Source organism: Callospermophilus lateralis, chromosome 8 (genome assembly GCF_048772815.1).
Source record: "Callospermophilus lateralis isolate mCalLat2 chromosome 8, mCalLat2.hap1, whole genome shotgun sequence".
NCBI classification, from domain to species: Eukaryota; Metazoa; Chordata; class Mammalia; order Rodentia; family Sciuridae; genus Callospermophilus; species Callospermophilus lateralis.
In genome coordinates this window covers 103,197,547-103,212,391 of record NC_135312.1, presented here as the reverse complement: position 1 = coordinate 103,212,391, position 14,845 = coordinate 103,197,547, and the positions used below count along the sequence as shown (strand labels likewise).

General features: G+C 38.9%; 1 protein-coding gene and 1 long non-coding RNA gene across 4 annotated transcripts in view; one reads left to right on the top strand and one right to left on the bottom strand.

Annotated features, from left to right (window-relative positions):
* Nucleotides 1-2,592: 2,592 nt before the first annotated feature.
* On the bottom strand, nucleotides 2,593-3,913 carry LOC143406489 (uncharacterized). The gene is made up of 2 exons (XR_013092197.1): nucleotides 3,801-3,913; nucleotides 2,593-2,830 (listed from the first exon to the last, which is right to left on the bottom strand). It is a non-coding gene; the product is annotated as an uncharacterized LOC143406489 (long non-coding RNA).
* Herc3 (HECT and RLD domain containing E3 ubiquitin protein ligase 3) overlaps nucleotides 3,246-14,845 on the top strand; it is a 140,928-nt gene continuing 129,328 nt past the window's right edge. For 2 of the 3 annotated variants that reach the window (XM_076865244.2, XM_076865246.1), the window contains exons 1-2: nucleotides 3,359-3,384; nucleotides 5,717-5,777. The gene's annotated coding sequence lies outside the window, so the exon portion shown is untranslated. Of the gene's footprint in view, nucleotides 3,385-5,716; nucleotides 5,778-14,845 lie in introns of all 3 variants that reach the window. The other variant, XM_076865245.2, reaches the window with a different exon arrangement.

The following is a 14,845-nucleotide window of genomic DNA, read 5'->3' as shown; positions in this document are numbered from 1 at the left end:
GCCAACCTCAGCAATTTAGCGAGGCCCTAAGCAACTTAATGAGACCCTGTCTTAAAATAAAAAATAAAAAGGGCTTGAACTGTAGCTCAATGGTAAAGCCCTCTAGGTTCAATCCTCAGTATAAAAAAAGTGTATTCGGGAGGCAGAATGTCATGATTGACCTATTTTTTTCACATCAGTTTCAGCCATGATATCAGAAATCCATCTGTTCCTTTCTAAGTTTACTAAGTGAATGTTTGATGTTTGTTTGCAGGACAAGCGAGATAAACAGAGTAGGAAGGAAAACAATCATCATTAAACAGTATTTGTACTCTACTGAAAATTTGCTTCAATTCAAAATAGGCATATGCATTTTAAGAAGGGAACTGTGAAGAATGGAACAAATCAGCACGTATTCAGGTGGAAATGCAGCAGCCCTGGGCATCATTACTTTGTCAGGGGGATTCCTCACCTGTGTTGTTATGGAGATGAACCGTATTGTCCCTCCTCTATGTCAACAATTATAGTTAGAATTCATTGTCTTTTATTTAACAGGAATGCCTTTTTGTTTTTTGGTCCTAGAGATGGAATATCAGGCTTCTCACATTGTAGGCAAGTACTCTACCACTGATTTATATCCCCACCCCTTTCTATTTAAGAATTTTAAATTTTGAGGTGGAGTCTCTGCTAAATTGTCTGTGCTGGTCTTCAATTTGTGATCCTCCTGCCTCCATCTACTGAGTAGCTGGGCATACAGGTGTGTGTTACCATACCTTGTAAATGTCTTTTTTTTTCCATAAAATTTATTATGGTTAGCAACTACATACTTCTTGATGCAATTAGTAGGCTAATGTTAGTCTTCCCCAACTCCTTAATGGCAATAGGGACTGTGTGCCCTTTTGTTCACCAATGTATCTACAAGGAGGGATTTTAGAGTAGATGCTCAACATGTATTCAGTATGTTTGTTAGAAAACACATGGCAAGGGACTGGGGAAATAGTTCAGTTGGTAGAGCACTTGCCTTGCATGCACAAGGCCCTGTGTTCAATCCCCAGCACCACACACACACACACACACACACCCCATCAGAAAACACATGGCAAGGGCTAGGGTTGCAGCTCAGTGGCAGAGTGCTGCCTAGCACATGTGAGGCATTGGGTTTCATTCTCACCACCACATATAAAATAAGTAAAAAGTAAAATAAAGGTATTGTGTCCATCTACAACTAAAAAAAAAAAAATTAAAAAGAAAATACATGGCAACTCAGCAAGTAATGTATGGAAGATGGATCTGCTGAAATGGAAAGAAAAATAAATCATGCCCTCTTCAAACCAGTTTAAATATATGCTATTAAAACCATTGTTGGTGCTGGGACCATTTAAAACCATTTTGGTAAAGGGAGTGGGACTTGCTTACTGAGAAAATTGCCCTATTACAATGGTTCAAGTAGAAAAGAAAACGAGCCAGGTCCAGTGGTGCACACTGTAATCCAGCTAGTGAAGGCAGAAATTTAATTTAGTGAGACCCTGTCTCAATAAAAAAAGGCCTGGGTGATTTTCAGCAGTAGGGTTCAACCCCCAATATCAAAAGCTGTGGTATTGTCACCATTCTATGTGAGTATGTTCCCAGGGTTCCAGCAGACTGTTAGGTAAGGAAGCTTACAGTACCTGAGTGTTATTTGGACATCACTCCTACCCCATACCCAGGGTCTAATTTTTGATAACCAGCCTTTTTTTGGCGGGGATACTGGGGATTGAATCCAGGAGGGCTTAACCGCTGAGCCACATTCCCAGTGGATTTTATTTTTTTATTTTCAGACGGTTCTTGCTAAGTTGTTTAGAGACTTGCTAAATTCTTGAGGCTGACCCAATTGTAATAGACTGATCTTTTGTGGAACTTCCACACATCTGGAGCATAAGTGAAGTTTATTATTCTTGTCCCTGGGGTTTCTAAACATGGCCAATGTGAAATCAAATTTCAAAGGTTTGCATTCTTTTCTTTTCTTTCTTAATAATTTTTAGTTGTAGATGGAACCAACAGCCTTATTTATTTATGTTTATGTGGTGCTGAGAATCGAACCCAGTGGCTCACACAGGCAAGCGCTCTACCCCAGCTGCATTATTTTCTGAGATGATTTTAGCTACCTGATAATTGAGATGCTACTTTTTTTTTTTTTTTTTTTTTTAATCTTTCTTGTCTCAGGGATATTTGACAGTTTGACTTATTTCATTGAGAATTCACTTGAAGCCAACATTGTCTCATCATCAGGATACACCACTCCTCAAAACTTTTTTCTGCTTGGTCAATCTATTAGGTTCTCAGACCAGGTGATTTAAGCGTCCTTGGTCCTTGAACTTTCCTGGTTCAAATGCCAGGGTATAAAAATTCTTCCACTAGGAAAGTCATCCCTTTGGGTTAAAACAGTAATTTCTCAGTGTTCTGCATTTCACATTTAAGGAGGACTGACACATGAAGTCACCTCTGAGAATGTTTTCTTCAAAAGATTATCTGTGGATCAGATAAGGGCCAGGGAGAGTCTGAAAGCACTTGTGACCTTGGGGAGGCGGAGGAAGCTCTGAGATACAGTGCTGGAGAAAGTGAAGAAGGGCAAACTTCCGTTACTGAGTTTTAGGACACAGGGTATCTTTCAAATGATGATTTATGCTCAGGGACTCTGCTTTTCATGCTCTTTCAAGCTCTCTTTTCTTCTGCAGCACAGCTCTCCTCTCCGATTTTCAACTCTCCCGAAGGGCGCTGGCAACACTCTCCGCTGCAGCGGACCTCCTTCCCGCCTCTCTCACTGCGCAGCCCCAGATCCCACACGTTTCGGCTCTGCGCTTCCCGTGGTCCTCTGAAGACAAGTAAAACAGAATACTGCACTCACCCTCATTTATCACGCTCTAGCTTTTTTTACCCTGCTCCCAAGGCTTTCGGTTATTTCTGCAAAAATAAGAACCAGAACCTGAACCTAAATGAACCAACCGGCTGTCAGTTCTCTCGCTTCCCCGCCAGTGAAAAACAGTCTTATTCCTGCTGAACGCTCTGTGTCTTGGAATCTGATCTCAGCTCACAAGCCCGAGGTGCTGTCCCTAGCTGGGTCGGCGGGTCCTGTCACCTCCGGCCGCCCGCGCCTCCTTCTCTGGCCTGGGCCTCTCCCCGCCTCCCGCCCGCGGCTCGCGTCGCCCCGCCCCAAGCCCGCGCTACCGCTACCATTATTGGTGCGCGTTCAGCCCAGAAGAACGTCCATTGGCCAGGTGCAAAGTCATTCACCCAGCGCATTCCGCCGCCCGCAGGCTTGCGGGGAAACTTCCTTATTATTGTGACGCCGAAAACCGAGAAACCCCGAGCCCGGCCAGAGGGGCTGTGACAGTCGGAATCCCGAGCTGCGGTTCGGCAGCTGCCGAGGTGCGCGGGGCGGGGGCCGGGGTTCTAGGGAGGAGGGCACCGTAGAGCTGCAGCCGTGCGGCCGCCGCATCTCGCCCGGCTCGGCTGTCGGCGCGCGGATCCCAGAGGGGCGGCTGCCGCTCTTCCCGCGGCTCCGGCGGCGCGGGCGGCTGCAGGACACCTAGCGCGACGATTTGAGACCCGGGCGCGGGCGGCGGGCCGCCTCCCTGCAGTTCTCGGGGGCTTGCCCTCTTGCTAAAGAGCCCCGCTCCGAGAAAGGATAGAAAATCCTTAAAAATGGGAGCGCCCCCCCTCCCCGCCCCAATTCGGCTGCCCGCAGCCTGCGAGGAATTGCGACGCAGAAAGTCAAAAGGAGGCCCTTTTCCTTCCTCCTCCCCTGTCCCCATTTAAATTTTGGGCTTCAGTGATCTCCTTGCCGTGAGGGGCGCGGATGCTTCCTCGCGAAATCGGAGCCGGCGAGGCCTCGGCATTTCGGGGAACCTCGGCGGCCGCAAGGAGTTGGCGCTGAGGACGTGGGGCACCGCGTCCGCGGTGACAGCGCCGGTGGGGCCGCGGCGGCCGGCACCACCCACCTCGCAGTGGCCGAGTCGGGCTCGCCTGGCCCCGGTCCGCCTCTTGGGCGGAGCCGGGCTGGAGGGTGTGTGTGGACACGTGTGCGCGCTTGTGTGTGTGTGTGTGTGTGTGTGTGCTGACACGTAAGTGCGTGGACCGGTACTGGGGTGTTGGCAGTCGGGACGGTTGGGGGCCAGTGGGACTTTGAGTCATTCGGAGTGGGCCAACCAGGACAACTAGATGGAGAATAGCATGAGTAACCTGAAACAAATGAACCTCTTAGAGACAGTACCTCCTGCAACTCTGCGTTGATGCTGTGTATGCAGTGTGGGCTCTGGAGAATAAGTATTCGAACTTTGCTGTTGCTGTCTCTGTTTCTGGCTGTTTTTTCATTACATTTTAGATTTTAAATGAGTCCCATTGGAAAGTATCTTAAATTCTTAACTAAGCTTTCCAGGAGTTTGCTTGCATTTCTCACACATGGAATGCTTTGGGAAAGAAGATTCAAATACTCTTCCTTTTTTTTTTTTTTTTTTTGAGTGTGTGCCTTCTGGCTCCACAAATAGGAAACTATTTCTAGAACCTTCATTGGATGACTTGATAACATCAAGTGAACTGATTTTTAACTCTAGACTGGGAAGAAAGAAAAATAAAATCAGAATTAACAGGTAACTTTAAGTGCAATGACAAGCGACAGGGTATCATGTTTTAATAGATTACTGTGAAGTGTTCTTGTTTTTTTTTTTTTTTTTTTTTTTTTTTTTTTGTATTTTCCTTTACCATGGAGGAGGAGGGAGTGACATTATGAATCAGAAAAGCAAAGTAGATAAATTACATATTTCTTGATCAAAATACATGAATTACAATTTCCACAGCATTGACCCCTATCCAGGCTGGAAACCTTCTGTAGAAGGTATAATGCAGAAATCAATGTTAGAAACCTCTTTGGCAAAACTCCATTGGCTAAGACGGTCTACTAGCATCCAGTTGTATTTGTTTTAGTGGGTAGTTGGGTTTTCTTTTTGAAAAAGAAGCAGGGATTCTAAAATGTTCCACAAGCTGTGGTTGAAGCTTTTGCTTATAGCATTTCAATCTGAAGAACACATTTAAGTTGCTTAAGATTTCGATAGCCAATTAAAAACATTTCTAGACATAATGAAAGTAGCACCCCTAGTGGTGATACAAGATAGTTTTGCCCTCAGTTTCCCAATTGAAAGTAATCTGCAAACTGAATGGGATTTTCTATGTAAGAAGGTAGAAATAAAGTTATGATGCCTGTATGGGAAAACCATGTAGGACTTTTTCTTTTGAGAGACTTGAGGTGCCTCTTAGTCTCTTCTTTTTTGCATGATAGAGGGTGTGGTAATGAGGAGGAATGAAAGGGGAAAAGTATTCATTTTCCCCCTATGGGGGCAAAATAGTTATAATGTATGTGTTATACAGAAAAAGAAAACAGACAAAATTGAATTATTTTCCAGAAATTAACCTTCATAACCTAACCTAAATGGGTTAGGCTAATTAATAATGCTATTTTTACTACTCCCTATCAAATGGCAGGAATTTTATAAGGTGGTTTCTGTGGCTCAAGTTCACATTTATGTGATGTGAACTAATATCTTCAAGATTGGTTTGAGGTTTTCTGAACCAAATTACTGTCTTGAGACACAGTATTTGGGGAATATTCAAACTCAAATCATTGAAGATATCTTATTTTCACAAGTTTACTCCTGCCTTTGTTGAGTTCTGTACAAATGTTAATTATTATTTCTTTAACTTGCAGCTCCCCAAGGTGAGGTGGAACAGTTCGGCTTCTAGTTCCAATGCCAAGCGTGTGATCTGTGGTGAGTTAACTTAATTTCTTTGAACCTCAGTTTTTCTTATCTTACAAATGGAGAGAGTATCAAACTCAGAACTGATAAAAAGGATTAAACAAGATAATGTACATAAAGGACTCAGGCAGTTATAGCTGCCTAGAGAATAACCTTAAAAAATCTTAATGCCTTTCTTCTTCTGTGAGACAGTGCAAACAACAAGGTAAACCCAGGAGCTGGGACACCTGGTTTCTGGTCTCTTCTTTAACCACTTACCTCTAGAAAACCAGTTACTTGGCCCATGAAGGCATCAGCTGCCATTAAAATGAGGTTAGGAATGTAAATCTCTTGCCTAGAGATTGGACCAAATGGACTATTAAGGCCTCTTTAATAAGCTGATCTTTTTGATGATGTAACTTTGCTCCCTTTAACTTTTACTACATTTAGAATTAATACCTGTTGGTGGCAGGGACACATGTTTCTGTGTTAGTGAACTAGTTTTATTGTGTCACAGTTAACCTAGAGGAAGGTCTGATTAACTCTGTTGAGATTGGGTCATTTAGGACCTAGTTGTCTATAAAAACATCAACAGTGATTTAGTTAATATGAGCTTTCTGTTACGTACAACTTCCTCTTTAAAGTTTTATTTTCAAAATTAGAGACAGGGTATGGCTTGACTTCCTTTTATTTTACAGTATAGTGCCACTTTTAAGAGTATGGATTTTGAAGTCTAGTAGAAGAGATTTGAATTCTGCTTTTGATTTAGTAAGTTTCCATTTTGACTACTTATTTTATTTATTTATTTTTAAAATAGTTTTAGTTCTAGATGGACATAATACCTTTATTCATTTTTATGTGGTCCTGAAGATCAAACCCAGTGCATCACATATGTTAGGCAAGCACTCTGCCACTGAACCACAACCCCAGCTTTGGCTACTTATTACATGTTTTTGAGTAAGTGACTTAATCTTGCTAATCCTGGGTGTTCCAAAGTGGATATGTGAATTTTTACTCTTACCAGCAGTGTGTAAGAATTCTGGCTGTTTTCTATGTTTTGATTTAACAATGGGCAGATTAAATAATCTATATAAAGTTTTAGCACAGATCCAGGCACATAGTAGTATTGCTGTCAAAGAATATGTTATTTTTCTTTATTCAGAAATTATTTATTAAGCCCTTACTGTGTCCTCGACACTAGTCTAACCTCTAGGGATAGAGAAAGGAACAAAAGAGGCTCAGTTCTTCCTTTTGGAGCTTTCATGGATAGCTAGAATTCCATCTCAATTTTAGTATGCTGGTGATTTTTTTTTCTTTTCTTTTTTTTAGCTAAGGATCACACCTCGCGGGCGTTCTTGAGTGCTAGGCAAGCACTTTGCTACTGAGCTACACTACCAGCCCATGCTGGTGATATTGGTCCACACCATTTAATGATAATTTCAGTTGTAAAAGGCATTCTGTTTTTAGATCTGCTAAAATGTGGTGAGGGGTCAGTGCATTTTAGATGGAGGAAATACATTATTATTTTTTGTTACTGCATAGAGAGATTGCGAGAATTTGATATTCTCAGATTGGCATTCAGTTCACTAGGTACCTGTCAAGCTTCTATTGTCCTCCTGCAGTCTGAGAACAGGAGATAAAGAGGTGAATAAACCCCACCCCCACAAGCTTCCCATCTGCAAGGAGAGGATATTGATGGGGAAAATGCAAGAAGTAGTGTTACTGTTTCAGCAATACTTTTCATTTTTTTATTTTGAAGTATTTGTAATCATAAAATAATGTATATGAAATATGCCTTAAGGAGAAAAAAAGACAGAAATAGAATATCAGCCCTACTTTTGGAGCTCCTCTTTTTGTGCTCCTTCCAGATTGTTCCCTCCATCCCTGCTGCCTCCATGATCATTGCCTTGTATTTTGTATTTATTTTTTTCCATAGTTTTGGCATCATTAACGTATTTTTTGCTAAATAATGTTTGTTATACTTATATTTAAGCTTTGTAAAATACTCTGAATTCTGTGGCTGTTTTTAAGATTTAAATATATTGATGCTTATAAGTGGAGGGAATTTAATTTTTACTCATGTACAGTATTTTTTCTCTATATATACTGCAGTTTATCTGTTTTTTTTATTGATGGTCATTTGGGTCTTTTAAGTTTTTTCTATTTTAAATATGTTGAAATCAACATTCTCATATACATATATCTTGGTGCATATGTTCATGAGTTTTTCACTGCATGATATGGTAAGATAGCCACTTTCCATATGTGGCCACTTAACTTTAGAATTAAAAATAATTAAAATTAAGTATTATTAAAATTTTAGTTTTTCAGTTGTATTAGCTACATTTCAAGTGCTCAGTAGCCACATCTGGCTACTGACTACCATAGAGGACAATGTGTGTGTATATATATATATATATATATATATATATATATATATATATATATAAATATATATCTATGTATATGTGTATATATATATATATATATATATATATAAATAAAATTACTCCCATGGACTGGGGTTGTAGCTCAATTTATATATATATATATATATATATATATATATATATATATATACATACATACACACACATACATACACACACACACATATATACATACATACATACACACAAATGAATAAATAAATAACTTACCAGTTTTACTCATCTTTGTATCTCCACCTCTCAGGAAGTGCAGGAGCACCATAAATTCTTAATAATTTGGATGGATTGGTTGTATGCCCACCAGTAAAATTACTATGCTATGTGGTATTCACATCTCCATCTTTACTAGATAATGCCTACTTGTTTTCCAAAGTTGTAATGACAGTTTGCACTCTCACCTGCTGTGCATAAGAGTTCTAGCTGTTTATATCCTTGAGATGCTGTTGTCAGACTTTACCATTGTTGCTAGGCTGTTTCAGTGTCTTTGAAGGCAGCCCATGGCTTACCCAGAATGCGAAGAGATCATTCTAGCTTCACAAAGCCCAACACTATGTAGTGAAGAAGGTACAACCTGTAAAGGGATGATCATGGGAGAGGCAGGATTGTTTGTGTTGGTTGAAAGGGTCAGAGGATCAAAGTCCAGCTAAGGTGAAGGAGAGGGAGGAAACAGCAGGGAGTGGATTTACATTGTGAAAAAATTCTGTTTGCCTTTTATGTCACTTCTGCTGCTGGGAGTAAACAAAAAAAATTAAAAAAAAATTTTTAGTTACAGATGGACACATGCCTTTATTTTGTATATTTATTTCTATGTGATACTGAGGACTGAACTTAGTACTTCACACGTGCTAGGCAAGCACACCACCACTGAGCCACAACATCAGCCCTTGGGAGTGAAATTTGTGACAATAAAGCATGTTGTTAGAATGAATCTTTTTTGTAACTGGAGTTATTCTGCATTGGCTTTTGGCTTCAGATTTATTTAAAGTTTAGATTTGGGGAGTACCTATAAAGTACTGAAGACTTGGACATTGTCTTTTCCTGCAGTTGAAAAAAATCCCCTCCACACCTACCACCATTGAGGTATTTGCTTCTAAGCTTATTTGAAAGGAAGCTTATTTCTATTTTAAAAGAGATTAGAAGTCCTGCCTGAATGTTATTTAGGTTTCAGTGCCTTTCACATGAAGGAATAAGAAATAGCTAGACTGTCATGTGCATATACTGATTATAAGAAAGTGTTTAGGAGTTGAAGGTTCTCTTGTAATATTCAACTTAGTAGGACTGGTAAAAAGCTAGAACTACCTCCCTGTTTTTGCCCTCTCCAGAATTAAAAAGAAAATACATGCAAAAAACTTTCTCCTAGCAACCTCAAATCCCCTTCATGAAAATTATGGCAGATGGTGGAAAAGCTGTGGTGCAGATTTGGTGGAACATAGTTAATGCTAATTACTGTGAGGGAGAAAGGAGTCATATCCTCACCTTCTTTTGGGAACTGTCCTATCTGCTGAGATCTCAAAGCAGAGCACTAGGAGAGCAAGGGTAATAGTGATTACAACAGCTGATATTTATTGGTCATTTCTACTACATACCAAGCACCAAACAAAGCACTTTTTAAAAGTATGCATTTTCACATTATTTCCCACCCCATTCCCTGTCATGCTTTTCTTCATTTTAGAGAAAGGAAACAGGCTTGCCCCAGGTTTTCAAGCTAGCATGTTAATTTGGGGCTTGAGCTTTAGTCCTTTTGGCCATTAAGAGTATCTTGAATCTTTTGTCAGGAATAGATGAGGATGGGCTGGGGATAGAACTCAGTTGGTAGAGTGCTTGCCTCCAATGCACATGGCCCTGGATTCAATCCCCAGCACCCTCAAAAAATAGATGAGGAAAAGGATGAGAGAAATACCAAGTGTGATGTAAAGGGAAAGTCATTCTTCAAAAGTCATCTTTCTTTTTGTTTTGTAATGGGAGAATAAGAGGCAGGAAATGGGGGCTGGGACTGAGCTGTGAGGAGTATAGTCCTATTAGAGTATAGTCCTAAGAAATCTGTTGCAGATTTCATAATTGTGTATTTTTTTTTTTTAATTTTTTTAATATTTATTTTTTAGTTCTTGGCAGACACAACATCTTTGTTGGTATGTGGTGCTGAGGATCGAACCCGGGCCGCACACATGCCAGGCGAGCACGCTACCACTTGAGCCACATCCCCAGCCCCCCCCTTTTTTTTTTAATTTTGAGATAGGGGCTCACTAAGTTGCTTAGCGCCTTGCTAAGTTGCTAAGGCTGGATTTGAACTTGAGATCTTCCTGCTTCACTGTCCTGAGATGCTAGGATTATAGGCATGTGCCATTGTCCTGGGCATAATTGTGTATTTTGAAAAAAATAAAAGACTCTAGGAGCAAGAGAGAGAATAGCAAGTTTGGGAAAGTAGGTAAGAGAGACCAAGAGATCAAGATGCCCAGTGATGTAGATCATTGTTGAACTTAGATCTTTAAATTTATGGACACCAGCAGCTACCAGATTTGTTTTGATTACAAGTGAAGGAAACTCAATTTTTTTGCAAACTTAAGCAACAAAGGTGGTTTATTTGACTCGTCTTTCTCTCTCTCTCTCTCTCTCTCTCTCTCTCTCTCTCTCTCCACACACACACACACAGTTGATTCTTATTATTTGCAGTTGTTATGTTCCATAAAGTTATTATGAACACCACCTTAGTGATACAGAGCCATTGCTTCTTGACAGATACAGGGGTAAATTGCTGTAAATCTCTGGTCACAACATGTTTGTCAACAATTAAAACATTACCTTGCTTTCTATGTGCCTTAGTCTAGGCACCTTATTCAGTATATGTTATTTACAAAATTGTGTATTTCTTTAATAAAAAAAATGATTTGAGAAAGGTTTAACTTCTTCCTGACCCTGTATAAGTGACAATAAATCTTTTTTAGCCTTTAGTTCATATCAGTGGCGTTTGCTGTGCTTTTTTTGTTTTTTATTGGCTCTGATCCATGAGTTCACAGATTCAGCTGCTTTTCCATTTTTTCTTTAGCTTTTCTATAATTTCATCATGCCCTGTAGATGTTACTTTGGCACTTTCCTGAATGTCCTCATGTACATGTGGGCAGATTTCCCCTTCCTTTTTTGGATGTACCCATTACTTATTCATTAACATTGAGCTCACAGCCAATGCTATAATTCATGCGTGAAGGAAATTTATCTAACAGACATTTTCTCTTTAAGGGATATCAGCCTTCTTGCACCTAGGAACATTAGAGAGCACTGTACTTGGGGTCCATTTTTTTAATTTAAAAATCAGCAAAACAAAAACACAGAAATAATTTTTAAAAATGCAGCACTATTTAAAAGGTCTATAAAATATTTGTTTTATACTGTGAGAATTGGAACAAGAGGGCAAGATTGTCTTGTTCACCTTTAGCCAGGAATGGGTGTGTAGGGTGATTCAAATTTTTAGCTTCTCTGTGCATGTCTGTGAATGACTGAAAAAGCACTCTAAATATTGGTTTTGGGGTTACAACTAAATTTCATTGAATACGCAAATTCACGAGTATGGAATCCATCAATAATGAAAATCAGTTAGACTTAAAGTAAATAAAGATGATGGTGCCTGGTACCAGGCAGGAGGAGGATTGAAGTTTGAATCATAAAGGAATTCTTTCTCTTATCTGAATGTCTGTGAATGGTAGCATGATAATCTCCATGTGATGAGAAAGGTACTGTTAGTAGGCTACCACTAGTAGCCTCAGTTATCCTTCAGAGGCAAAAGGTAGTCTCTTGCTAGAGCTTCATAGAATGTAATATGGGGAGGATTCTAGTTCAGCTGGGAGTGTGAAGCTATTCCTGCACCAATTGCTATGACTTAGCGGTGGCATTCTTTTATTGGTTTGACATGGCCCATGGCTGTGTCCTAAAAATGGCAATCTCTGGTTGGTTGGACATGGGTTGTGTGCTAAGGCATAGGAGTGGCTTTTCTGATTGGCTTGATCAGGGTTATGCCCCTCCCTGTTCAACAGGGGAGTGTTTGACACTAAAGAGAGACTTGAGAGATACGAACAGAAAAAACTAGTGGATAATATACATATGAGGAATTTTTTAAAAACTAACTTTGATTGTTTAGAAAGAGGAACCATATTACGATGCAGCTTTCTTTTAAATGCATTTCAGTTTAGTCATAGGGTACAAAGTTTCAGTTAGACAGGAGGAATGTTTTTGAGAGTATTGTACAGCACCGTGACTAATTAATACAAGTATTGTGTACAGTCAGCTCTTTTTATCCGTGTGTTCTACATTTACAAATTAAACCAATAGTGAATAGAAAAGACTTAAAAAAGAATTGTGTCTGAACTGAACATGTACAGACTTTTTCCTTCTTGTAATAATTTCCTAAATAAAACAAGTAATTTATGTAGCATTTACATTGTATTAGGCTTAAGTAATCTAGAGATAATTTAAAGTATATTGGCGGATTGCTTTGGTTATATACAAATATTATATAATTTTTTATAAGAGGCTTGAGGATCTGTGGATTTTGGTATCCTGGAGGTATAGTACTGGAACCAATCCCTCACAGATACTAAGGGATAACTTTCTTCAAAATTGCTGAGAAATTAAAATTCTAATGTTCTTACCACAAAAATGGTAAGTATGTGAGATGTGGATGTGTTAAGTAGCTTGATTAACCATTCCACAACATATATATGCATATATACATATATGCATATGTATATGTGTATATATATCCAAATATCACATTGATTATACCCACTAAATATGTACAATTACTTTTCAATCAAAAGCTCAGAAAATGCATTTTAGTCAGGGCCTTTTACAGTCTGTATATCTCTGCTTTTATTGGTTGCTGACCTTTTTGTTCAGTATAAATATGCCACTGTGGACATTATTTGCAGGTCTTTGTGTACACATACAGTCAGGGCTTCTTGGTACCATAGTTTTAGACATATTGTTTATACTTGGTTTAATCTTATAGCTGCCTAATCTCATATCTATAAATTCTGATGAATTTCACTCATAGAGGGCAAATTTATTTTCAAGTTTTAGGACATTCTGGATTGTATACTGACTACAGCTTGGTCATTCTACAAATATTTGTGTTGGGGTATTGTAGGTGTTATATAAATCTACTGGGTGACAGTGTAGCCCTGTGGATAAATGTGGACATTTATTTGCATCAGGCTTAGATTTACAGGCTCCTTCCAGCCAAGTGACCTTGTGCATGCTTCTTAATCTCTCTGAGCCTTGCTTTTTCTGAAAATGATGCTAAAAATAGTACTAATGGGTGCAGGGTTTTTGTGAAGATGAAGTGAGATAATGACATAAATTGCTGATTAGCACAATGATTGATGTAAAGTATTCTGTGATGTTGCTTATATAATTATTGGTAGGAGAGATAAGACAAACTCATGAAACATTAAGAACGAAGAAAGAAATTAGTGTGGATAACAGCAGTTGAGCAAGTGGGGAAAATTAAATTGTGAATAGATTATGTGATCTTATCCTTACACTACCACCCTGACAGTTTTATATTTTAACTTTCTTCCCTTCTCTTTAATTTTTTCAATTCACCCAAAGAAAAATGTTTAAGCTTAATACTTTTTTAGTCTAGACAAGAAATTAAAATGTTGGGAAGAAACAGAATTTTCTGGTTAAGACACAAATTGAGATTCAGCTTTTATACTTTTATACTTGTGCCTTTTCCTATCTTTTCTGTAAACCTCAAGAGTTTAAGAGTAAGTTAGATTGTTGTAATACAGTTGTGAAATTAGGTTGTACATACAAATTAATGTCATCAAGTTAAGGACAAAGTACTATATTTGTTGTTAAGGGTGGAAAGAATTAACTTCATTTGCATTTTAATTAATTTGTATACATTTGGGAATAGTTGTATGTTGGGAGAAGGAGTTTTCCATTTTAAAAGCTGAGTTTGTATAAGAAAAATCAGTTAGGGTTCTCCCTTTGTATCTTTAAATTCATAAAAATTAGAGAAAATTCTCTCCTGTAGATTGGATGATTAATGCAGTTTGGCATGTACCCCCTGGGTCCTGTAGTTCAAAGTAAGACTTCACTTTTCCTTTAGAATCCATCCTCTTTCATTGGCAAAGAATTAGCTAAGACACCCTGGAAGTTGCAGTCTTGCCTTGAAATGATGATGCTTTGACCTGTAGAACCTAAAACTGTGATTCTCAATGTGTGGCAAATAGCAATTTGAAGAAGTCTAGTTTAAAAAAATGATATTTAATATCATAGTTAAAATTTATATTTGGAAACAAATATAATTGGAATCCTTAAGACCAGTCCTCTGCACTGTTTCATTTTACCCAAATGAAGTGATTTGAGCCCAGGACCATGCTGATTAGAGGTTTAGTGTACCCCCAGATTGCTAAGAATTCCTGAGGGGAAGAAGGATGTTTAAGTTATCCTATCACGACTCGCCCAAAGCTCTTGCTTTTCAGGCAAACATCAGTGTTTATGAGGGACTCTAGGGGCTTTTCCTCAAGATTCTTTTGATTTTACCCAGGCTGGTAAAATACAGTTATTTCAGGGTATTGTTTCTTCACAACAGAAAATTTGGGATTCTAGAAAGTAATTATAGGACAACAACAACTTCATACTATGTTAGAC